Raw genomic sequence first — 24,883 nt, forward strand, 5'->3', positions numbered from 1 at the left:
GAGCATGGGCCATCTCAGAAGGTCAGAGGTGTCCCCCCACCCCACATGGGGTTGTCTTGGAAAATAAGCATGGCCCCCAAATATGGGATGGTTAACTTTTATGGGCTGGGTAGTTTCATAGGTTAATGAGCAGGAGGGATATTCTGCTGAGTTGGAGAAGGGGTGGGGATTTCCAGGAATTGGGACACCAATACACTTTATGGCCTTTTATGGGCAGCCTTGGTAGTGTCATGGCCTATGTGGGTGTGTCATTTTATGCTCATGTATTACAATGAGTGCGAATTTTCTGCTGTCTTGGGCCTAGTAGGTTCTAACCAGTTTTTATTGTATCTTGTTCTCAATGGTTGTGTCAATCTTTTAATGGTTGTGACCTGCCCCCTTTCTTCCTGTCTTATCCAGAAAAAGAAAATTAATTTAGAAGATTGAAAAAATGGTGGATTGTATATGGAAGATGAATAGCTTGTACACGAGAGCTCCCTGAGGACAAAATTAGGATGAGGAGGTAAGGTAAAAGTCTAGTCGAAAATCAGTTTTACTCACTTGCTGTTTTTCATTTAGGCCCTTGATAAATATGAACATTTTAATTTGTAGTTACATGAAGACATTTCTCTATAGCAACAGGACATCATGGGAAAAATTTAGTCTGAGAAACTATGTTTGAGAGAATCTTGGACAAGTCCTTCTAAGATAATCAGAGAGTAATTTTATAGTCTGTAAAGTGGAAATAAGAAAAATTCCTTCCTCATAAGATACTGTAAGAATTAACTAGAAAGATGTGAAAGTGGTGTGTAAACTCTAATGGGTTATAGGTTTGTTAGCTTGTATTCTGCAGAATAATTTCAGACGTATTTTCCTTTGAATGCTTCACATTCCCAAACACTTGGGGCTCAGACATGCCTTCTTATCCCTTGCTCAGTGGAGCAGTGAGGATAATTAGAATCCTCATTCCCTTCACTAAAATAGTTGGCTGGCTTGGCCTGCCCTGAGGCTAAAGGTATCTTCAGTATTTTGATTTTTCCCAAGGGCACTCACGTTCCTTAGAAAGGAATATATTACCTATTGTCCAGCTGTGGAGAAATTCTCTTAAGGTGACAGTTCAACTCCCAAAGGGAGTCTAGACAACTTAGATTTATTAGCAAACCTTGTGTTATTGTTGAGAATATTAAAAAGAAATTCCTTTTTGTTATTGTAAGTCATTATTTAGATTTTTTTTTTTGGTTTATTTTATTTGTTTATTGGATTTGAGTGGAATAGTGACCAGAGTGGTGTACAAAGAAAAGTAGTAGCATAGAATTCATGATGATGAGGAACTCAAGCCAGGTCCTTTCTCTTTCCATCTGCATAATTTTGAGCAAATATCTTTACCTTTTGAGCTTATGAGCTTTTTACATCTTCTACACTAAATTATTTTCTGTTTCTAATAAGGAGTTATGATGTGGGAAACAGATGTAATTAAATGAGGTTACTGCCCAATAAGCCAAGATCTTACATTTCTTTTATTATATGGGGCTTGGGACAAGAATTTATCTATTCTGAAGGTGTTTTTATCTGTTTGAGGAGAGGATACTCCAAATCATTTTTGAATACTTCTCAGGCCCATTCTGCTCTAACTCTAATGTGAGCATCTGTGGTGGGCAGAATAATGGTGCCCCAAAGGTATTAAGGTCTTGATCCCTGGAACCTATGAATATGTACCTTATTTAGTAAAAGTAACCTTACAGAGATGATTAAAGACTGTAAGATAGAGATATTATATGGGATCTCTAGATGGACCAAATCTAATCCCTTGAGTCCTTAAAATCAGAGGCCCTTCTAACCAGGGTAAGAAGATGTAATCACAGAAGAAAGGCATAGATAAAGAAACATATCCTCATCTGGAAAATTTTACGGAAAGGAAGATAGATCTGCTGACACCTTGGTTTCAGCCCTGAGATACCTGGGTTATGTTTCTAATCTATACAACTAGTAGGATTAAAAAAGAAAATATGCTTTTTTTTTGTTTGTTTTGTTTGTTTGTTTTTTAGGGCCGCACTGGCAGCATATGGAAGTTCCCAGGATAGGGGTCCAATTGGAGCTACAGCTGCAGGCCTGTGCCATAGCCACAGCAACGCAGGATCTGAGCTGCATCTGCAGCCTGCACCACAGCTCATGGCAATGCTGGATCACCAACCCACTGAGCGAGGCCAGGGATTGAACCCATATCCTCATGGTTACTAGTCTAATTCGTTTCTGCTGCACCACAACAGGAACTCCCTATGCTATTTTGTGTTACCACATTTTCAGTAATTTATTAAGACAGCTATAGAAACTGAGTACAGCCTGTGTATCGCTTATTTTATTAGCGTTTATCTTTCTCTAGTATGTACTGGTTTCTGGAGAAGACACAATGAAGAGTCAGACATGGATTTTTCTCCCCAAAGATCTTGTAGTTAAGCAGAAGAGTGTATCCTAAGCACAACTGTGATTCACAGGGGAAAAATTCAAGACAGCAAATGAAAGCTAATTGGAAACTCAGAGAAAGGAAGTAAACCCCATTTGGGGCGGGGGTAGGAGAAAAGGTGATTAGGAAAACTTTCACTGAAATCAGACTCCTAATACCCAACCTTTAAATCTCTAAGAATGTGTAGAATGGGTTAAAGACCCGACTTTGTCTCCATGAGAATACAGGTTTGATCCCCGATCTTGCTCAGTGGGTTAAGGGTCCAGCATTGCCACCAGCTGCTGCATAGGTTGCAGATGCAGCTCAGATCCAATGGTGCTGTGGTTGTGGAGCAGGCCTGCACCTGCAGCTCTGATTCGACCCCTATCCCAGGAACTTCCATATGCTGCAAGGATGGCCATTAAAAAAGAAAAGAAAAAAGAAAAAAAGAAAAGAAAAGAAGAAGAATATGTAGAATTTGAACATGCAAAATGGGTCTACATTTTAAGCCACAGGAACAGCACATGCAAAGGTTCTGTGGCCAAAAATGATGTCCTGGGTATAAGAAATGATGAATAAGTACCATTTGGCTTAGTTTGATTATGAGAAATTGAATGTTAAGTAGCCATTTTACATTATAATGAGTATGAGGCAGAATGAGAGATGTTTCCTATTATGCAATGTAAAAAAAGCCAAATGTAAATTATGTCTGCACATGAGCAAAGACTGGAGGGAAATACCAACCACAACAAAATTTATAGTCAGTATTAGGGTGGAAGCATTCCAATTAATTCTTTTTTTTTTTTTTGATGATAAGTGGGTGCAGTATTTGGAAATGCATGAAAGTAGTTTGTGGATGGTTATATTTTGCAAATGTGAAGGTTTGCAGTGCATTATACATAGCTTAAAAATACAAATAACTTGCACATTAAACTCAATAGCACTTATGCACACTCTTTAGCTTTTAGGAACCCTGTAAAACAAAAACAATCACAAATTTTTTTCTTTCTCGTAATTACTAGCCTTTGACAGGGGCATAAAGTATATGTGCAAAATGTCCCTGCCCACAGCAAAAGACTCATTGATAGGAACCCACCTGATAGGAAAGGCTGATTTTTCAGCAGAACATTATGATGACAAAGCTTAGCTATCTGTAGATAATGTAAAATATTGGATATTATTTAAATTAAAGTGATGATATGCAAAGATTAAATAACATTTCATAGATGCCAACTTGTGCTCAGGGGACTCACTTATTAGGCAGTCTTCTGATAGAAAGCAAAATATATCCATCTATATGGAAAGCAATTTATTGCCCACTTCACTGTCTTGCTAACCTCAGCATTCTCTCAAGGTAGCTGGAAGCAGAATTAGTTGCAATAGTACTCATAGGTCTATCCACTTCTGTCTTATTGCCAAGATGAACTATATCTGTTTGCCACAAAAAAGAAGATGTTGTCATTTGGCATGACTTATTATAAAGCTGCAAACTCGTTTGATGCTTTTACTGAATTACTTTTTCCTATCATCAAAATCTATATGTGTGTATTGCTATCTTCTAGAATGCATAAGATTTCACAGATGCTACAAACATCAAGTAGAATGAGTAATTTGACCGAATCACTAAATCCTCTGTGGAAATTAGAAAGACACTTAGCAACTGTTTATCAAACTACCTTACTTTATAAAGTGGGAAACTGAGGACCAGAAAGGGCAACGCTTTCACAAAATTTCATAGGAAAAGTTAGTGGTAATGTAAGAATGGAAATAAGTCTTCCTATTCCTCATCTAGTACTATTTCTAAGTAATATACCACATTCTTGTTGGAAACACAGATTGGGTTCAAGGAAAACAACTGTAGGCATGTCTCTGAATGTTTCAGTGGGAAACTAAATTTGATTTGGGGGAGTAAAATGAAACCAGATTTACTCTCTGTGAGCTGGGTAGTTTCCCTCTCTGTGATGGGGAAAACAGAGAGCACTATTGGAGAGTAATACCAGGCTAACCTTGCTCCGACTATGTATGGCATCTTTATTTTTTAACTTTTGTGCCTAGAACAAAGCATGGTGTATGAGGGTTACTCACTAATGTCTGCTGAAATGATGCTCTTCTAAAATGATAAAGATGGAACCAATCAACAGTTACTCTATTGACTCTCTAACTACACTGAGTCCGGTCAAAGGCTCTGGAGGTCTGCTACAGCATGACATTTCTATTTGTCAGGAAATTGAAATATAGTTGGAAGGAGACCAATGGAATTTACAAAACAGCAACAAATACTACTGAAAAGAACCCACTTTATCAAGCTCATTTGCCATAGTCACTAAGAAAAGGAATCAGAGACAGGAAGGATAGTAATGACTGAAGAATTAGTAATAACTTCAATGAAAATATGAAAGTTGAACTCAGCTTCAGAGCACAGGGAAGCTCAGAGTTGACTAGGGAAGGTAATGAATCTCCTGGTTTTTATTATATCATTTTTTTCCTGGGTTTCTTTTTACATTGTTCCCTGTTCTTTTAGTTCCTTCATGAGCACCTTATTCTGGTTCCTTAAAAGTTGGTTTTAAGAGGATCTCATTTCTGGAAGTGCCATAAATTACCTTATTTCTTTAGTTTAAGTAACTCATTTATAATTGAAAGGATTCTAACAAATCCACTGATGTTGGCTCCTCATTTTTTTTTTTTTTCACTTTAGGCATGTTTCTGTAGATTTCACACCATAAATTTGACATTTAACAATTACTTAAAATGTGATTTCCAAATCTATTTCTTGATTTCATACTTTATTTCTCTACTATAGACCTATGGTTCTCAACTGGGAGCAGTTTAGTCCTAAATGTCTAGAGGCATTTTTTATGGACTGGGGAGGAGTGTGCTTTTGGCACCTAGTAAGTTTAGGCCAAGGATGCTACTAAGCATCCCTTCCCTCAAGGCATAGGATACCCCCTCTTCCACTCTCCAACTCCCAACAAAGAATGATCCAGTCCAAGAAATAAGTCACACTGAAATTGAGAACCCTACTACAGAACCATATAGGACCAAATTTGAATCCCTGCCCTTCCCTTGGGAAGGAGATTATGGGGGTGGAAAAGCCCTTTCACAGACATGAGCACATCAGCAAACCCCATGAAAGTGGAATTTTCTCTCTCTCGCTCGCTCTCTCTGTTTTTTTGTTTTTTTGGTTTTTTTTTTTTGCTTTTTAGGGCCTCACCCTGGGCATATGGAAGTTCCCAGGCTAGGGGGCAAATTGGAGCTATAGCTGCCAGCCTACGCCATGGCCACAGCAATTGGGGACCTGAACTGCATCTGCAAACTACACCACAGCTCATGGCGGCTCCAGATCCCCAATCCACTGAGTGAGGCCAGGGATCAAACCTGCATCCTCATGGATGCTAGTCAGATTTGTTTCTGCTTTGCTATAATAGGATAGGAACTCCCAAAAATGGAGTTTTCTAACAAAATAAACATGCTTGTTTGTTCTGTTTTCAAGAAACAAAAGCAAAACCAAAAAAACTCTGCCAATTTGCCTTCTTAATTTGAATATATCATAAATGCCTCAAATTTTCTTTAATAAAAATGGAATACAGGGAGTTCGTTTGTGGCATAGCAGGTTAAGAACTCATTGTTGTCACTGCTTTTGCTCTGGTTACAGCTGTGGTGCAGGTTTGATCCCTGGTCTGGGAACTTCCACATGCTATGAGAGCAGCAAAAAAAAAAAAAAAAAGGGAATACATCATTTTCCATTTTCCAAACTTCAAAGAATGTTTGACAGTTCAGTTAGGTGAGCCTTAATAGTATTTACTTATTAACTATGATGAGTTTCTATAATGAGGTTGGGTCATCCGAGTGAGAACTGAGCCAGCATTTTTTTTACCACATCACAGCAACAAATTGAGGAGGAAGGACTGCAAGCAGCTGGCCTGTGAGCCTTTTACTTCCTTGATCATGTTCATATTTCCCTGGGAATCTACTTCCTGTAGTTTTGTTCTTCCCATGGCTCCTCAGTGCTTTCCATCCTACTTATACTCTTCTCCAGCTTATGCTCACTGCCTTTTTGGCTAAATTAGCTAATCACCATATCCTTATAAGATGACCATAAAACCCTTCCCTTTGTAAAATAGCAATACCTGTTTCTAATTTGGTAAGAAATTAATTAATACAAGAGAAGCACAACTGAAGTTGAAATCCTCAATTCTTTGTACTGTGGATTAACATTTCCTATCAAACATAATTATGCAGAATTCACATATTCAAGTGTAAGTCTTTAAAAACATGGGGTGCTATTTCTAAGCTTTTCTTGAATGAGGAGGACACACCATTACCTGGAAATTATAAGTATGGCCTTGAAGAGATCAACATTCTTAGTATTTAGTATCAAACTTATTTTTTGTGAAACCACTAACCTCTGTCTAATTGCAGCGTGAGGACTTGGGCCAGTGGTGTGTTGGTTAACCAATTCCCTGAAAAGAAAGAAAGAAAAAGCCACAGTTTTAGCCGAATTTCCATGGTGTAAATCCACTCTTCATTATCAAATTCAAGTTGCCAGTTGTTTCACCTCTGGCTTGCAGAACTCTTGAAGATTCCTCCTTAGTTCTGTGTTTTTTTCTGTGGCTAAAGCAACACTGAAGTGGACTCTTATGATGTGAGATTTTGTTCTGGCCCTGGCATAAATTTGCTGCGTAACTCCAGGTTAGTTATTTTATGTCTCTCAACCTAGAGTCTTCTCAATTGCAAAGTACGACGGTTGAATTGATGATGATCTCTAAGATCTATTATGGCTATAATAGTCAAAGTTGCAAAGCATTCCTCTCATCAATCACAATGACTTTCAGTGTACAAACATCAAATATCAGTACTGTCAGGAAAGTGTAATAAAAATTCAAGATTAAATTTCTATAAATGAGTTTTCTCTTTCTATTGGTTCAGTCTATTGTAGATTAAATTCTGAGTAGGCATTCTGCTGTCTAAAACAACTATAAATTGGATTGAAACAATTATTTTTGCTAAGTTGTTTGTTCCTTTATCAATTAAGATTTCTCCAGTAAATAGAACAAGGCTGTAAACACTAACTTATATCATTAATCTGTTTCTAAAAATGGTAAATTTCTTCTTAATTTGATCTTTCTTTATGGAATGTTGGCAATGCAACCTGCGTTTGATAATGTGACATCTGAGAGATTTCATAAAGTGGCAATCAGTATAGGAAGTGGACAGTGTGCTTTTTAATGCTGCTTTATCTAAATAGACACATGCTTCTGTTCTTTTATGCCATAAATAATTTTCTGATATCTGTGACATACTGGTGTAACCCTATGAGTTTCTGTAAAGTGCAACCAAACCAAAAGAATAAGCCAACTATGTCTTCTCTCTTTCTGGTCAAATGCTGATTTTCTGTTTAAAAGTCAGATTTTTCATTACCAAAAAGACAAATGCAAAATTGAATTTCATTTGGTTCCTGTCTTTTAAGTAGGAAATCATGTATCATATGTGAATATGCAGTAGACATTTTCCCTTGATTATGAAAAGGACACAAAAGTTAAAGTGAATTAATTTAACTAAAACTCTGTGCTTCTTGTTAATTTCCCTTGTCATTTAGCCCATGATAGAACAGTACTTATGGTATCATAGAAAGCCAGGGCTAAATGACTCTTTAGATGTTATAATCAAATTCCTTGATTAAGTGTGTGGAAAAACTAGAAAGCCAAACTAGAGACCTAAAGCTAGAAAATGACTTGACCAAACCAGTGCAGGAAGGATACCATGCTGCTCTTTCTATTCTATCCCAGAACATCCTGGAACTACTGTTACCTAACTGATTTTTTTTTACTTCAAGGACATAAAATTAGAAAATACTCTCATCCACCTTGCATACCCCCCCAACACACACCCTACTTCTTTTTCACCTGTTTACCTTTAAAGGCCATAGATCTCTTTTATGCAAACTTCAAATCAGAATTTGATGTCACTCTTCTCTACCTACCAACATGTTAAGTAACTGATAAACATATAAAAGAATAACTCCCTGGAAGCATTTGCGTTTTCACAGATGTGCAAGAGTTTTTGTTTAGTAAAATTAAATGTTTTAAAAAAGTTTTAGGGAGTTCCTGTCATGGCTCAGTGGTTAAGGAACCCAACTAGTATCCATGAGGATGTGGGTTCGATCCCTGCCTCCCTCAGTGGGTTAAGGATCTGGCGGTGCCATGAGCTGTGGTGTAGGTTGCAGATGTGTCTTGGATCCCGCATTGCTGTGTCTGTGGTGTAGGCCGCAGCTACAGTGTGGATTTGACCCCTAGCCTGGGAACCTCCATATGCCTCGGGTGTGGCCCTAAAACAAAAAAAAGAAAAAAAATTTTAGATTTACAGAAACATTGCGATAGTAGTGGGGAGTTCCCGTGTACTGCACACCCCACTTCTCCCTGTTGTTAACATCTTACATGGACATAGTGCATTTATCACAATTCATGAACCAATATTGACATCTTCTAATCAACTTAAGTCTATACTTTATTCAGATTTACTCAGTTTTTACCTAATTCCCCTTTTCTGTTCCAAAATCCCATCTAGGATAACATACTACATTTATTTGTCATGTCTTCTTAGGTTCCTCTCGGCTAAGATACTTTCTCAGACTTTGTTTTTGATGGCTTTGAGAGTTTTGAAGGTGAGTATTCATCAACTTTTAAAAATCTTTTTCAGTTGGTATTTGTCATGATTAGACTGGAGTTATGGGTTTTGGGGGGGAGGGAACACAGGTGAAGTGCTACTCTTATTATATCATATCAAGAATGTACATTATAGGAGATCCTGTCGTGGCACAGTGGGTTAAGGATCCAGTGCTGCCACAGCTGTGATACAGGTTTCAGCTGCAGCTCTGATTTGATCCCTGACTGGAAACTTCCCTATGCTATGGGTACCGCAGAAACAAAGGAAAAAAGAATATTCTATAAATATAACTTAAAATGTATTATGAGGGACGCCAAATTTCTATATTATGAAGCATAGCTGTTGTTTAACTTGATCACTTGTTCATTAGTTGTTCCACTGTATAGTTACTCTTTATTTCCATGACGCACTCTTTGGAAGGAAGTCACTATGTGCGGCCCACATCTCCTGAGTTGGAGTAATGCTTCATTTCCTTGAAGGCAGAGTATTATATAAATTATTTGGAGTTCTCTCACACAGGAGATCTGTTTATTCTCTGCCATTTATTTATTTATTTTTCAATCATTCGTTTTTATCACTATGGCCTCATGGGGTGTGATTCAGCACTATTTATTTTGTTGTTCAAATTGTTCCAACATTGGCCATTGGGAGTTCTTCATTTGGTTCCTGTGTCCATTTGACATATTCCCTTTATTGTGTATATTGAGCACTTTGTTATTTTCTGGCAATACTATATGCTCCAAGCTCATGTTGTATATTTGCATCCACAGTCCTGGAATCAACCGTTGGTTGAAGGAGCCCTGGTGTCTTTTATTGGAAAAGCATATTTTAAAATGCTATTTAAAACTATTTCAGGAATTTCCATCGTGGCTCAGTGGTTAACAAATCCTACTAGGAACCATGAGGTTGTGACTTCGACCTCTGGCCTTGCTCAGTGGGTTAAGGATCTGGCATTGCCGTGAGCTGTGGTGTAGGTTGCAGAGGCTCGGATCCTGCATTGCTATCGCTGTGGCATAGGCCAGTGGCTACAGCTCCGATTAGACCCCTAACCTCCATATGCTATGGGAGTGGCCCTAGAAAAGGCAAAAAGACCAAAAAAAAAAAAAAAAAAAAAATTCAACTCACCCTTTAATTAATTAATTAATTAATTATTTTTTGTTTTTGTTTTTTAGGGCCGCACCCATGGCATATGGAGGTTCCTAGGCCTAGGGGTTGAATTGGAGCTGAAGCTGCCAGCCTACGCCACAGCCACAGCAATGCCAGATCCTTAACCCACTGAGCAAGGCCAGGGATCAAACCCACAACCTCATGGTTACTAGTTGGATTCCTTTCCACTGCGCCACAATGGGAACTCCTCAGTTTAGATTTTAGTCACAGTCTGCATTCTATCCTGGAATTTCCCAACGTCATAAATGACTTTTTACAAGTTTCATACACTGAGATCCACTATTTGTATTGTAAATTTCTATGAGTTTTGACAAATGCATAGTGCTATGTAACCATCACTACAGTATCACACAATATTTTCATCACCACCTTAAAAAATTCCTTTTGCTTTACCCATTCAATATTTTTCTCCTCACTACTCTCCCAACCCCTTGCCAACCATTGGTCTTTTTACTGTTGCCATAATTTTGCTTCTTCCAGAATGTCATATAATTAGACTTATACAAAATGTAGGCTTTTAAGAGTGGCTTCTTCCTCATAAAAATATGGATTTAAAATTCATCTTATGTTTTTGCATGGCTTGCTAAGTCATTTCTTTTTATCACTGCATAATATTCCATTGTATGAATATACTGCAGCTTTGTTACCCATTCACCTTTTGAAAGATATCTTGTTGATTATAAATAAAACTACTATATACATTTGCATGCAGGTCTTTTTATTGGAATAAGCTTAAGTCAGTTGGGTTAATGCTTAAGTGTGAAATTACTGAATAATATGCTAAGATTATATTCAGCTGTATAAGAAACTGCCAAATTGTCTTCCAAAGTGGCTATACCATTTCCTCCTTCTTATTAGTGGTAGATAAGAGTTTCTGTTGCTTTGAATCTGTCTTAGCAATTGGTATTGTCACTTTTAAAGGTATTAGCTATTTTAATAGGATTGAAGTGGTTTCTCTTTATTGTTTTAATTTGCATTTCCCTGAAGACACTTATGGGTGCAGCTCTTCATATGCTTATTTGCCATATGTGTATCTTCTTTGGTGAGGGATATGCTCAAGACTTTGCTCATTTAAAAATTTTTTTGTTATCTTGCTGTTGAGTTTTAAGAGCTCTTTGTGAATGCTGGAAAATAGTCCTTTATTAGAGTTGTCTTTTACAAATATTTTTCTCAGTCTGTGGTTTGTCTTCTCATTTCCTTGACGTTGTCTTTCACAGAGCAGGCATTTTCATTTTAATAAAGCCCAGGTTATCAGTTGTTTCTTTCATAGATTTAGTGTTATATTTAAAAAGTCCTGCTGTACCCCAGGTCATCTAAGTTTTCTCCTATGTTATCTCCTAGGAATTTGATAGTTTTTTGTTTTACATTTATATCTGACCCATTTGCAGTTAATTCTGGTGAAGGGTAAGGTCTTTGTCTGGATTTACTTTTGGTTGTGGATGTCCAGTTGTTTCAGCACCATTTATTGAAAAGACTATCCTTGCTCCTTTTATTGCCTTTATTTCTTTGACAAAGATCAGTTGACAATATTTATGTGGGTCTCTTTCTGGGCTTTCTATTCTGTTCCATTAATTTATCTGTCTATTCTTTTACCAATACTGTTTTTATTACTGCAGCTTTGTAGTAAGTCTTAAAAATTGGTTAGTGTTGGTCCTATGACTTTGTTCTTCAATATTGTGTTGAATATTCTGGGTCTTGGCCTCTTCATGTAAACTTTAGAATCAATTTGTCATTATCCATAAAACAACTTACTGGGATTTTGATCGGGATTGCACTGTATCTATAGATCAAGTTGGGAGTGGATTTTTTTTCTTTCCTTTAGGTATGTCCTGTAACTTTTCTGGTTCACATCAGGTATGTTGTATTTGGCGATAGGAGGAGCAATAAAAAGGACTCAGTCTGTGAGGATTAGTCAGAGATTAGTGTGAGAATTTATTTGAAACTGGATAGGAGTTGAGCTGTGTTCAACGTTTGTTTTTGGTACCTGTGGCTTCAGCTGCCATGTGTGTTGTGTTTATTTGTCTCCCCTCCTCACTTGGTGGTTTCTTCACGTACTACTCCTCCGAGGGTGTCTGTTCATAGTCCTTTCTGCTTTAATCCACGGTTATTATATTAGAGCCCTATAGGTGTAGTGATAGATATGGGGGTGGGGTGGGGAAGTGTTATAGAACAATCTAACTTAGACTCAGTTATTCAGTAAGCCTGTGTACCTGGGCTGGCACCTAAAGTGAGCTTTTTTAATTACATAGTTGTTTTTTTTTTCTCCCCTGACCCCATGCCCTTTCATGGTTGCAGAGTTTCCAGTTATTTCCCTGAAGCCCTGTCCCTATTAACTATGATTTTTTTCTCCCTTAGATTAGATAAGATTTCTGGAGAGGACTGGAGTGAGAATTCCATTTCCCCAGCTTGGATGTTGTGTCAGAGTTGTGTTCAGGCAGTATCATTTTATCCAGGAGTATAGGCCTTCGTGAGGGGAGAGAACTCTGGGTGTTGTTCACAATGGTGCTTCTTTGCCTCCCCCTGCCAGAACCATGATGAGATTTTTCTGGGATCCTCACTGCGAGAACCTGCTAGAGTTTCTGGAGGGAAAGCCCCCCAAAATGTGGAGGCCCCCTAAGACTGCATTCCCAGGCTTTCTTCCCTCTCGTGCTAGTTCACAGTCAGCCTTCAGTAATTCATCAACGTAATCAATCAACTGTTCCGACCAGCTTAGGGTCTGGTGGTTTTGGCTCCAATGAAGCAGATCTTGGTTACTGTCACTCTCTGGATTTGCCTATTTCTCCAGATTTCAGAGGTAGCCATTTTCCCTATGAGTTCCGTGACCTGATAAATTCAGGAAACATCATTGATTTTAGTTTGTCCAGCTTATTTTCATCTTACTGACAACTTCTGAGCACTTTATATGTGAAAGCCAATCCCAGAAATTCTCGCTCATCTATATATTTTTCAGCTTTCAAGCATGGACTAATGGAGTTACTACCTGACAGCGGCATGGGTTGTGGGTTAAACTGCTGACTCAGGTTACTGTCCATTCATGCTTAATTTGTTGTCAGAGGAAAAACTAGGTCTCAGTTTCCCCGACTGAAAGCACGTTGCAATGTGATGCTATCTTTAAGGGCCCTGTGGCTTCAATAGTAGATCTTAAGATTCAGAATTCTCCTTTTAGAACTCAAGGTCATAGGACATTCCACCATTTCTCTCCAGTGCCTGGTTGCATGCACACCTTTTAGGTCTCCGTAGGCCCTGTTCTGGGCCTTCACTGATGGCCTGAAACAACCTGCCCTCCAGGCTCTAAGATACAACCTTCTACTATGTTGGAGTCAAACTATGCATTTTATTCTGTCAGCACTGGAGGAAACCTGAACATTTTTCTAATCCACATTCCTTTGGGAAACTTAAGGGTCCTCTCCTTTAGGAACACCAGTTGGGAAACCGTCAGTTGCTTTTTTCAGTCTGTGCCAGTTGTAAATATTTTATGGCATTACTGCTGCCACCATTACAAGCTATTATTTCTTGAGCTCTTGCTGTATGTACAGCATGTATGCCTTAAGCACATTATGTCATTTATTCTGCACATCAACCCTTTAAGCTAGATAAACATCTCTTGATTTTATTCATGTGCAGATTGTCATTTCGAAAGAAGAAACTGATCCACCTTTCCACTGTTTGGATGTGGATGATCTGGATATAAATTCAGATCTGCCTGACTACAAGGCTCGGGCTCCTGCTATTACTGAGTCGTATGTGTTTTGAGTTTCTGGTTGGTTAAATGCCTGTGCTTGATTATGTGTTACTTTTAACCAGAGAGAATCTCTTCATGGGATCTGCATTCACATTTCATCACTCCAAGGGTGTGTTGGGTGGACAAGTCATCTTTTGTAACTAAATAAATAGAATGTGCTTTTTCTGCCAGGTACTGCTTGCTAGCCCTGAACTAAAATAAAATGTCAGAGATATGAGTGGTGGCTGAGATCTTCTAAGTAGCTGTGTGACCTGAAGCCAAGTCACATTTTTGTACTATACCACTTTCCAGACACTGTTCTAAGCACTTTATATATATTAGCTCATTTCCTTCCATCTCAACAACTCTATAAGACATATATTGTTAGTAATACAATTTTACAGTTGAGAAAACTGAGGTATAGAGAGGTTAAAGAACTTGCCCAAGGCACACAACTTGTTAATGGCATTGCCGGGATATGAACCTAGATAGGATGGCTCCAGAGTCCAAATTTTTAATCACTGTTCAATGCTGCATTTTTTAGGAGCCAATTAATTACTCGATAAACCTTTATTAAAAGTCTCAAAGTACTGATGTTGTGCTGGGTGCTGGGGACATGGTAAAAAAAAAATAAGCCTGGCTCTGCCTCCTGGAGTTCAAGGTCTTCACCTGTGCTACTAGAAAATGCACACAAGAGCACCAATAGCAGTAGCAGCAACAGCAGCAATGCACCCCCCTGCCTCCCCTCGACCTATTACATGCACATTAAAATTTGAGAAGCTCAGATTGAGACTTGGATGGTAGTTTGTGATCCTTGGTTTCTTACTCTGGCCTTTGGTTTCTTCACCTCTGAAAGGAAGAGGGTATCCCTCTGCCTCAGTATTCCTTAATGGTATTCTCTAGGTGACACTGCAGCCTCCTGCAGAGTGGCAATGACCTGGGCGGATGGATGCCAGCGGAGCATGGCCCAGCGTGTGGGCCCAGGTGCGTGATGGAGTGCGTGCCTTCTGCCATGGAGAGCAAACATTGACCGTGGGTTTCCATCTTTCTCCTTGTTTCTGGAGGCGGCTGAGGGGATTAGATTGTGCCCAGCAAGCTAGATATCGCCTCTAGACGATTTATTTGGCTTTTACATTTATTTAGAGCGCAGGAGGCCTAGCCCAGCTCCTGCGGGTTGAGGCAGTGACATGAGAATTTAAAAGGGCTGTTTCATTAATTTTGGAGGGAATTTATTGCTGACAAAAGACTGCATTATTGATAGTGGGTAGACAGCGCTCGCCTGGTCTCTCGGGGAGCTGCCTGGGAGAGCCGCCCCCGCTCCTGCCCGCAGCCTCCCGGGCTGCTCAGGGAAGCCCTTCCCGCGGGAGGAGGGAGCCGTTCTGTCTCCAGGTCAGCGGGGCGCTGGGCTGCGGTGGCAGAGCCTCTAGCCGGCTGCACCGCTGAACAGGAAGGACAATTAGAGGTCGCCCAACTCCATCCCTGCCCTGCACGGAGGGGGTCCCGGATACCCAGAGAGGTCAAGCGATTTAACCACACATCAAGTCAGAAATCAGGTAGAAATCGGGTACAGCTGCATTGCTTCATCTCTTTTCATCATTTTGTGAAATTAAAACTGCGCCCTAGATGACAGTGGCAGGATGTGCGTGGGCAGCTCTCTGTGTGTTCTCTGCACAGCGCTGAACTTTCTTAAAGAATGACAATAACAGTATATTCTTACAGGCTTCAAATCATGTAAAATGGGGTTTATCTGTCACACATCTCTTCGAAATGCGAGGAGCGGAAAGGGCCTTTGGGGCATTTTAACCATTTTAAGCCACTTGTGATGGGCCCTGCTTTGAGATAGATTCATCATCTTTGATGACAACATCAATTTTGTGAGATGGGTGTTATAATCCTCATTTATAGAGGCTTGACAAAATTATGGAGATTTTCAAGGTCTCAGAGATTGTAAGTAGCAGATATAGGATTCTTCATTCAGCTGTGTTTTTTTGTTTTGTTTTAACCATCTCATTAATCTTTGAAAATTCAATTCCAGTATTAGAGAAAAAGCTTTGGTAAAAAGTGTTCCTAGCTGGGTCCTTGAAGGTGGAAGAATGGATCTTTCTGTTAGGAATTGAGTGTGGGGGGGTGACTATAATGGAACCAAGAGAGGACACTAATGTCTGTGTGAACTAGATTGGCCTTATAAACATACAACCCTCAGCGATGCCCCAAGTTGATGTCTCTTTGTTGAGAATGAAGGGTTTTGGGGGATGCAGGGGAGAGACTTAGCTAACAGGAGTAATGACAGAAGCAGCTGCCTTAGTTCTAACTTTCCTTTACTGGACTAGTAACTGTCAACAGGGACTAGCTATGGGCTGACAGTAGAATTATGGTCTAATCCTTCCTTAGGTACTACTCATGTTCTAACTTTACAGTTGTGCCAACTAGATCATTTAGAAAGTGGGCAATTTGCCCACTCTGTGACTTTAAATTACCAAGATATTGCATCTGGAAGGAATCTCAGACCTCCCTAGACCATGAAATTCAAATCCCTGATTTGGAAAATAGGGACAGAGGCTGGAGAAGGAACGGAATCCTGTAAAAGTTAGTGACAGAACCAAGGCTCAGATTCATGTTGCCCAATAACCACTGTAGAGTTCTCTTTACTACCCCAAGTCGTTTCCTTTTCATTGTTTATATGTGTGTTTACACACATGATGTATAAATGATGTATACATACGTTATACATATATGTGTGTCCACACACTTATTTCCCCCCGCCCAATTCTACAAATTAAGGGGACTATTGACCTACTTTGAATGCGATGAAAACAAAATTACTACACATACTCTATAAATGCCTGACCATAGGAATTTTAATTAGAAGAGAAAATGAGGGAGCTCTTGCTGTGGCACAATGGGATCAGCAGTGTCTCTGAAGCACCGGGACCCAAGGTCAATCCTTGACCCAGCACAATGGTTTAGGGATCCAGTGCTGCCACAGCTATGGCATGAGTTGCTACTGTGGCTCACATCTGATCCCTGGCATGAGTTGCTACTGTGGCTTGCATCTGATCCCTGACCTGGGAAGTCAATATGCCACAGGATGGCCAAAAAAGGAAAAAAAAAAAAAGAAGAGTTAAAATGGTTGTAGTAAATAGAGCTGTGCTTAGAGTATAGCTGTGCCTGCCCTTTCTGGGTAAGGATATTTTACCCAGGCAGATTTTGAAGTTGGAGATAATTAGATTTTGGAAGTTGAAGGTCAGAGAACAGGAGTGAAGAGATAACTGTCCTTAGAAGATCTAAGTGTTTTAGGAAAAGCAGTCTGGTGAGCAAGGAACAGAGTAATGAAGAAATTAAGGAAAAAAAAGAACTGAGGATTATTTTAAAACAGATAACTAAGTAGCCATAGGTTAATTTAGTGAGAAAACAACAGGATAATATACTATAGTGATGGGGGAGAGGGAGCATGTCCCTAAGAGTCAAAAGAGTTGGGTTGTGATCCTGTATTTGGTTTGTTCAAGGGCAGCCTCAGGAGGTCCTCTGTGTACCTATCTGGAAAATGAGGAAGTTGGTCTGGATAATTTTATGGGCCAATGTCAGTAACTGACTATTTCTGTAGGATTTATTTCAAGGTGATTTTTTTTTTCTTGTTTAGTCATTCTTTAGTAATGATTTATTGACTGCCCATTAGTGGTAGGTATTATGCTAGGTCAGGGGAACACTGTAGTGAACAGGATATACAATTCCTCAGTAACTCAAAATCTTGTCTGGATGTCCTTAATTGTTGAGACTTTAAGTGTTCCCGTTGTTCTGGACATTAATAGAATGTCCTTTCATCCAAAGTCGGACACTGGATAATAAATCTATATTATACTGAGAAATTCAGAAGATTGAGCAATATAGGAATAGAAGAACAGTAAATCCGGGGTCTAGGTATTACATGGAAAATATGATAAAAGAGGAAAATAAGCTGATTAAATGGGGATGAAGAGATACAACAGATTTGGATGGTAAAATGAGGTTGGTATAGAGTCGGGCAAGTGTTCCTCAGAGAGTGGCCCGTAGTTCAGTGACCTTGGGATTACTGTGGGCTGATCAAAATGCAGGTCATAGGGAATCAGTGCCTGGGAATAGGGGTAGATGTCTGGTTGGTAAAAAATAGCAGATGCTCTAGATGTTTCTTATGCACACTAATGTTTGAAAACCACTGGACTAGGTAATTGTACACTTTGCAAATAATTAGAAAAATAAATGACATTTTACAAAATTTAATGAAGAAAGTATTAATGGGTCTTATTCCTAAAAGTCAGAATACCAACTCGATAATAAGCAACACAACATCCATAAATTTTCTACTTTTAATTTGTAGAACAAGTATCGATTAGAATAATAGATAACACACACACAATTTATGCCATTCTGATTTATGCCCTGTGATGAGAAACTATTAGAAATGAATTCCCTGACCTCTGTTTTTTCTGTTTATTTTCAAGTTGGATGTCCTTGTACCTACGGAGGGACAAGACATGACATTAAGGGAAGAGAATACTGAGACACAGAAAAGAAAGATGACAAATATTTTGCCTAAGTATAAACTCATTTATTTAAGGACAACAGACAGAATTTTAGTCCATGTGGTTCCAATGATTAAATCAAATGATTTAATTGTGCTTAGAGAAAAATACTGAAAATGAGTAGAAAAAATTTCCAAATTGGATTGCCTATAAATAAATAAATAAATAAATAAATAAATAAATTTATTGTGAAAGAACAAACAGACAAATAAAAGTAAATTACTTTTTAAAACAATTTCCTTTAAGGAGTTTGGAAAGACCTGGCTTTTGCTTGCTACTTTGTCAAGTCAGTTCCTTGTTCTTTCACAAGGTGGTGCTATAAATGTGACTTTCCTTTACTGACTAAACTAGAAGATGCCTTTCCCACAATTTGGATAATTGCATCTTTAGCTGTCAGACCCTCTGTTTTATGATTACTTGCTAGTTAACAGTAAAGTGTTTGTCAGTGACTTTATGATCACTTGTAATTGGCCATGAAAGAATGTATAAGAAATGATCTGGAGAAAAATATAACATCTACTTTGCTCTCAAGGCAGGGAGCAAAATCCTTACTCTAGTTGCCTATGTGTCCCAGTGTGACAGATCTTTAGTTATAATTTCCATAAACACAGTAGTATGGCAAAAACCTAAGAAAAGAAAATTCTTGCTGTGTTTTTGATTCATCAAGACTAAGGCCAATTTCTTCTTTTTTTGTTTCCCTTTTTATAATTAGGAATTAGGTTAATATTGTGTGAGATTCGTAAAAATCTAGATTAGTGTGATGCTTTGGGAATTTGTGTTTTGATGACTAGTTAAATTGTTGTGAATAATGTACCATTATTGATATTTTTTGTTCATGGATATGTGTATATATTTAATTGCTTAATTATCTTAAATACGTTTCAAGTTGTCCTTCAAGAAAACGTGTGTATTCTTTTTATTTGAATTGTCTATAGGCAAAACATTTGCTATTATTTGCAGTTTAAAATATAATAAAATCTACAGAGAAGTTAGAATTCATGGGATTTATTGCATTGATATGTTTTCTTTTCCCATTCCCTAATTGTTATTTTTCTTTCTCTTTCTCTTTTTTTTCTACTTAATCTTGAAAATTTTCTTTGGAATTGAGAATCTTTTCTTTTTGTGATTGGTATAAGGAAGGCAGAGCTAACCATTTTCATGTCACTTTTGTGCTACAATTCACATATTTCTTACACATCTATACCCATGTGGTTTTGTGCTCAATGGTACAAGAAACTAGAGTGTAAATAAAACAGTAAAAACAGAATGTTTAGAACAGGAAGAAGACTTAGAAATAATCTAGTTGATTATCTTTCATGATAAATATTTGGACTCTGTCCCTGGTTCTGTCACAGAGCTCCAAAAACCCCAGCAATTTCCTGAGTCATAAGAATGTCTTGTTTCTTGGGAGTTCCCATTGTGGCTCAGCAATAGTGAACCTGACTAGTATCCATGAGGACGTGGGTTTGATCCCTGGCCTATTTTGCCATGAGCTGTGGTGCAGGTCAGCAGCTGTAGCTCCAGCTGGTACCCTAGTCTGGGAACTTCCATATGCAGGTGCAGCCCTAAAAAGTTTAAAAAAAAAAAAAAAAAAAAGAATGTCTTGTTTTTCATAAGAAGCCCCTTAGACCACACCTGAGTTTTTGCGAATGAGGTGACTCTTCAGGGGGCACCTAGACAGCTTCAGAATGGAACTAATTGCCAGAAAGGAAAATAATCTTCCTGAATAGAGGATAAGAACTTTTAGCCCCACCCCAAACCTCCTGTAGGAGAGAAGAGCTGATGATACTGAATTTAATCACCAATGGCCAATGATTTAGTCAATATGTCTATGTAATGAAACTTTGATAAAAACCGAAACGAGGCTAAGAGGACCTCCGTGAGAACACTCATGTGCTGGGAGGGTGGTGTGCCTGTAGAGGGCTGGGAAGCTCTGTACACTCCCACTCCGCAAAGATCTTGTTCTGTGCGTTTCATCATTTGGCTGTTCGTGAATTGTAGCCTTTGTAGTACAATGTATAGTATTTTCCTGAGTTTTGTGAGTCATTCTAGCGCATTTTTGAAACAGATGAGTGCATTGTGGGAATTTATAGTTGGCCGAGCTGAAGTGACGTTAGCTTAGAGACCCCATTTGTAACTGGTGTCTGAAGTGGAGGAGGTCTAGTGGGACTACTTTACCCTGTGAGGTTAACCCTTTACCTGTGGGGTCAGCATGAACTCCAGGTAGTTATTATCAGCATTGAGTTGAACTGCAGGGCATTCAGTTGGTAGTAGAGAATTGTTTGTTGTCGGAAAACCAAACATCCTTTTTCTTGTCTTCCTAAAAATAGTGGGAAAGTTTAAAAACAAGACATGGTAAATGATACGTCTAAATCATGCTGCAAATTACAATGGAAGGTAGCAAAACCAGCAGGAGACTCCAGGCCTCCTGACTATAAGTGCAGTGATCTTTTCTTTACACCATACTTTTCCTTCTACATATTTATTTATGTGTTTCCCTCCCCCCCTTAAAAAAAAAAAAGGACTGCAGGTGTGGCATATGAAAGTTCCCAGGCTAGGGTTTGAATCTGAGCTATAGCTGCCCCGCCACATCTGGAACCTATGCCGCAACTCATGGATCCTTAACCCACTGAATGAGGCCAGGGATTCAACCTACATGCTCATAGATACTAGTTGGGTATGTTACTGCTGAGCCACCACAGGAACTCCTAGGTATTTACTTTTGATTTGCTAATAGAGCCCAGTCTTCTACAAGGGATAAGAGTTAGGATGACTGGGAAATTTACAAGGGGGTTCTGTACTTTTAAGAACTGCCTACCATAACAGAGGGTTGAGAGGATCAAATGATTATTCTGGATTCCCAAATTATCAGTAGATCTAAGATTTCCAAAGAGAATTCTAATGAGTCATAGTTTGGAGGAAATTTTTTTCTTCTGGTAACAAAGGCATGTGTTTAAAAAAAGGATGAGAGGAACAGACAATAAAGACTAATTACATTTCAATGGGGCTTTGAAATGTAATTTTGTGAGGCCCTGTCTCACCCATTATCTATTTCACTGTGAATAACACCATGAGCTTAATTAGTTTGTGGCATACACTTTGACAGGTTAAGAAACTGAGGCTTGGGGAATATGGTCATCAGATAATCTACTCAAGGTGAAGAGTTATGAGTAGTGGACCAAGGATGGCTCTTAGGCTTATGACTTCTTTTCCAGCAGTGCTACCTTTCAGCATCAAATGAGGACAGTTCTGTAATTCATCCCATGAACATTTACTGATAGTCAGCCATGCATTGTATGGTGGGTAGGAAGGTGAATAAGAAGCAGTCTCATTCCTAAATGGTTTATTGTCTGGTGTAGGTAACAGACATTTAAAGGTATTCGGTGTGATAATTCTGTGGTAGAAGTTCATTCATAGTATTGCAGGAGCATAGTGAGGAGAGAGCTCTGCTTCCGTTGTGATTCAGGCTCATGGCACCTTTCACCTGAACTGTCATCCTAACTGTCATTCTTCTTTCCCTTCTTACTCTGGCTCTTCATGGCCATTCTCCTCACAGAAGTTAGAATCATCCTTTAAAATGCAAGTTAGATCGTGTCAGGCCTCTGTTTAAAATCCTCAAAAGGCTTCCCATTACTGAACCTGGAATCAAATTCAACCCCCTTTCTAGGATTTATGACACCCTTGTAATATCTGACCTCTGCCAATCATTCAAGCTTTCCATATTAGCTTTTTCTACTCTATTCGTCATGCTCCAGCCACATTTGGCCTTCTTTGCACATGTCAAATATAACAAACTGATTCCAACTCATTTCCATCTTAGGGCCTCTGTGCTAGAAATATTCTGGGCCATTTACTTGGAAATGCTCTGGGTTCTGTTTTTCCCTGTAGTGTGCACTCTCACTTGCTGTCTCATTTATTTATTTTTGCTATTCAGGTCACAACTTAAATATCCCCCTTTCAGAGAACTCTTCCCCAATGACTTCAGTTACGGTAGTCTCCAAACCTGGCAGTCCTCTATCATACCACTTTATTTTTTTAAGTTCATTTAACCTAGTTTAAAATTATCTGGTTTATTTATGTTTATTCCCTCCCTCTCCCCTCCACCACACCCATTGGTTCCTTTTCCCTCTATTAAAACAGAAGCTCCATGAGATTTGAGGACAATGAATCTCCTGTGATAGGGTTTAAAGCATTGCTTGGCACATAGCAAGCACCTGATGTTTATTCAGTGAATACATACATTTTCTTAGGAGGGTTGGGTGAAAGTTTCAATTAGGAGGTGACATTTTGAAGAATGATGCTCCATCCAGAGAGGCTTCCAGGAAAAGAAGAGACCTGTTTATATATTGAATCTGGAATTACATATACTTAGGGAATTACTCACCCAGTCCCCAAATCTGGAACAAAATTTTCCAATAAATATGCTACATAAATATAAAATACATTTTCCATTTAGGTGTCTCATTGTTTTTCTTTCTTCTGCTTGAGATGTAAGCTGTACAGTCTACTCAAATAGAATATCAGCTAAATCTTGGAAGGAACTTCTTGCTGATTTCACAAATAAGACTGTTTTGCAGAAGAGTGGGACTGTAAAACTCTATTCTTCCACTGGCTTGCCTTCTTCCTTCTTCCTGGCTCCCCTTTTTCTTTTCTTTTCTCCATTTCTTTCCTTTCCCTCTTGACCTGTGGTCAGCTGCCACCGACACCTAGAGGCTGTCACTGCTGGCAGCTTTCTGGGAGGATGCCTTTGTTGCTCTTATAGAGAAAGCCCACACACACTGCAGTTGTACCTGCCAGGTCACCTAAGTTAAAGCTAAACAGAGGGTAGAAGCTATTATTCAGGCAATTCAAGTGAAATAAAGTGCTTTATTGCCAGTCAGTTTTTGCTTCTTTCATTGCTTTGTTCTGGCTATGGGGATAGTTTGAACTAAGCTTCTGAGAAAGCCCAAGGTACCTTTGTGGAACTACCAGCTGTTCTTCCATTTTCTCTCTTATGCCATCTGTGACTTGGTAAAAAAAAAGTGTCCCTAGGTGTTTGGTGGGGTGGGAGTGAGGATGATGTGAAAGTGCTTATTGCACCAAGCTGCCCCGTTTCTGACCTTGCATTAATGAAGTCAGGCAGTTTTGTTACTGTAGAAAAGCACTGTAGAGCTTTTCACTCCTAAGCATTTTGCTATGAATACACTAGGGCATCTTTTCAACATTTTACAGAGGGTGCTTTTTGTTACTTTAATTTATTTCAAGCAACACTTTTTGGTACTTATTAGCAAGACCCCATGCCATGAGGGATGTGGAGATGAGTAATTGAATCTAGAAGGGAAATGCAGGGCAAATGTGTTTGGTGTGTTTGGTGTGTGTGTGTGTGTGTGTGTGTGTGTGTGTGTGTGTGTGTGTGTCTGTGTGTGTCTGTGTGTGTGTCTGTGTGTGTGTGTCTGTGTGTGTATTACATAAAACAATAACAGTGTTTGAAGTAACCTCCTATGAGGAATTTAAAGGAGGTTAAAATCTCAATTTGGTCTTGGTTACAAAACAAAAGTCAGCTTCAAGACAGCAGATTTGTTTGAGGTGGGTCTTGAATGATCAACTGAAGTTAAATAGGATAACCCTGCATTAAGGAAGTCGTTTTAGCTTTACAGTAATGGCCTAAAGGTAAGCAACTGTTGTGCATGTTCAGATAATAAAATAGGGCAATTTGGTTGGAATGTATACTATCAGTTCAGGGTAATTCGAATGAGACTGGAAAGATAGAAATGAGACATATCGTGGAGCTCTTTAAATGACTATATTATGGGTAACAGGGAATCTAAGAGCTTTTGAGTAAGTAGCTGACAGGCTTGGAGGAAATTCTAAATAGATTAATTTAGTAAACTGTGTAGACTACCCTAGAAGTAGAGCAGTCAGAACAGAGACAGTGAAACCACATGGGGTGTTTGACTTGCATGGTACTGTAGCAGTGGACTGGGCATGTGAAAGGCAGTGGATCAGGCGGTCCCATCATCACTGGAAGGCCGTAGATCCAGGTTGCTCAAGTCATGATATTTAGAGAGTGGAGTGGGGGCGGATTATATCATCCATAGGAATCATGAGAAGGTGATAATTTGAGGGTAAAATGGTAGGTCCACAAAAATCACCCTGGGTCACTTGCTACTATTCTGTCCTGCCTTGAGACCCTCTCTGCTGAGTGAGTGATTTAGATGGATCTCAACCCATTTTTAGGTTATGTTCTTATGCCCCAGGTTGCAGAATTTCTTTCTACTGTCACTCATATAGTAAATAAACATAGTGAGAAAATTTCTTGGCTTGCAGTGGAGTTCATTATCTATCCCTTAGGCAGTTCTCAGTATTAATAAAGTT

At 38.9% G+C, this 24,883-nt stretch overlaps 1 long non-coding RNA gene across 1 annotated transcript; it reads left to right on the forward strand.

Moving 5' to 3' along the window:
- The first annotated feature begins 396 nt into the window (after nucleotides 1–396).
- Nucleotides 397–18,576, forward strand: LOC110256389 (uncharacterized). The gene is made up of 3 exons (XR_002337812.2): nucleotides 397–502; nucleotides 9,020–9,080; nucleotides 18,449–18,576. It is a non-coding gene; the product is annotated as an uncharacterized LOC110256389 (long non-coding RNA).
- Nucleotides 18,577–24,883: the final 6,307 nt, after the last annotated feature.

The sequence above is a fragment of the Sus scrofa genome, chromosome 13, assembly GCF_054392235.1.
Source record: "Sus scrofa isolate SSC_HxYL_T2T_F1_AM1 chromosome 13, Sscrofa_HxYL_maternal_Yorkshire_Landrace_v2.0, whole genome shotgun sequence".
Taxonomy (NCBI): domain Eukaryota; kingdom Metazoa; phylum Chordata; class Mammalia; order Artiodactyla; family Suidae; genus Sus; species Sus scrofa.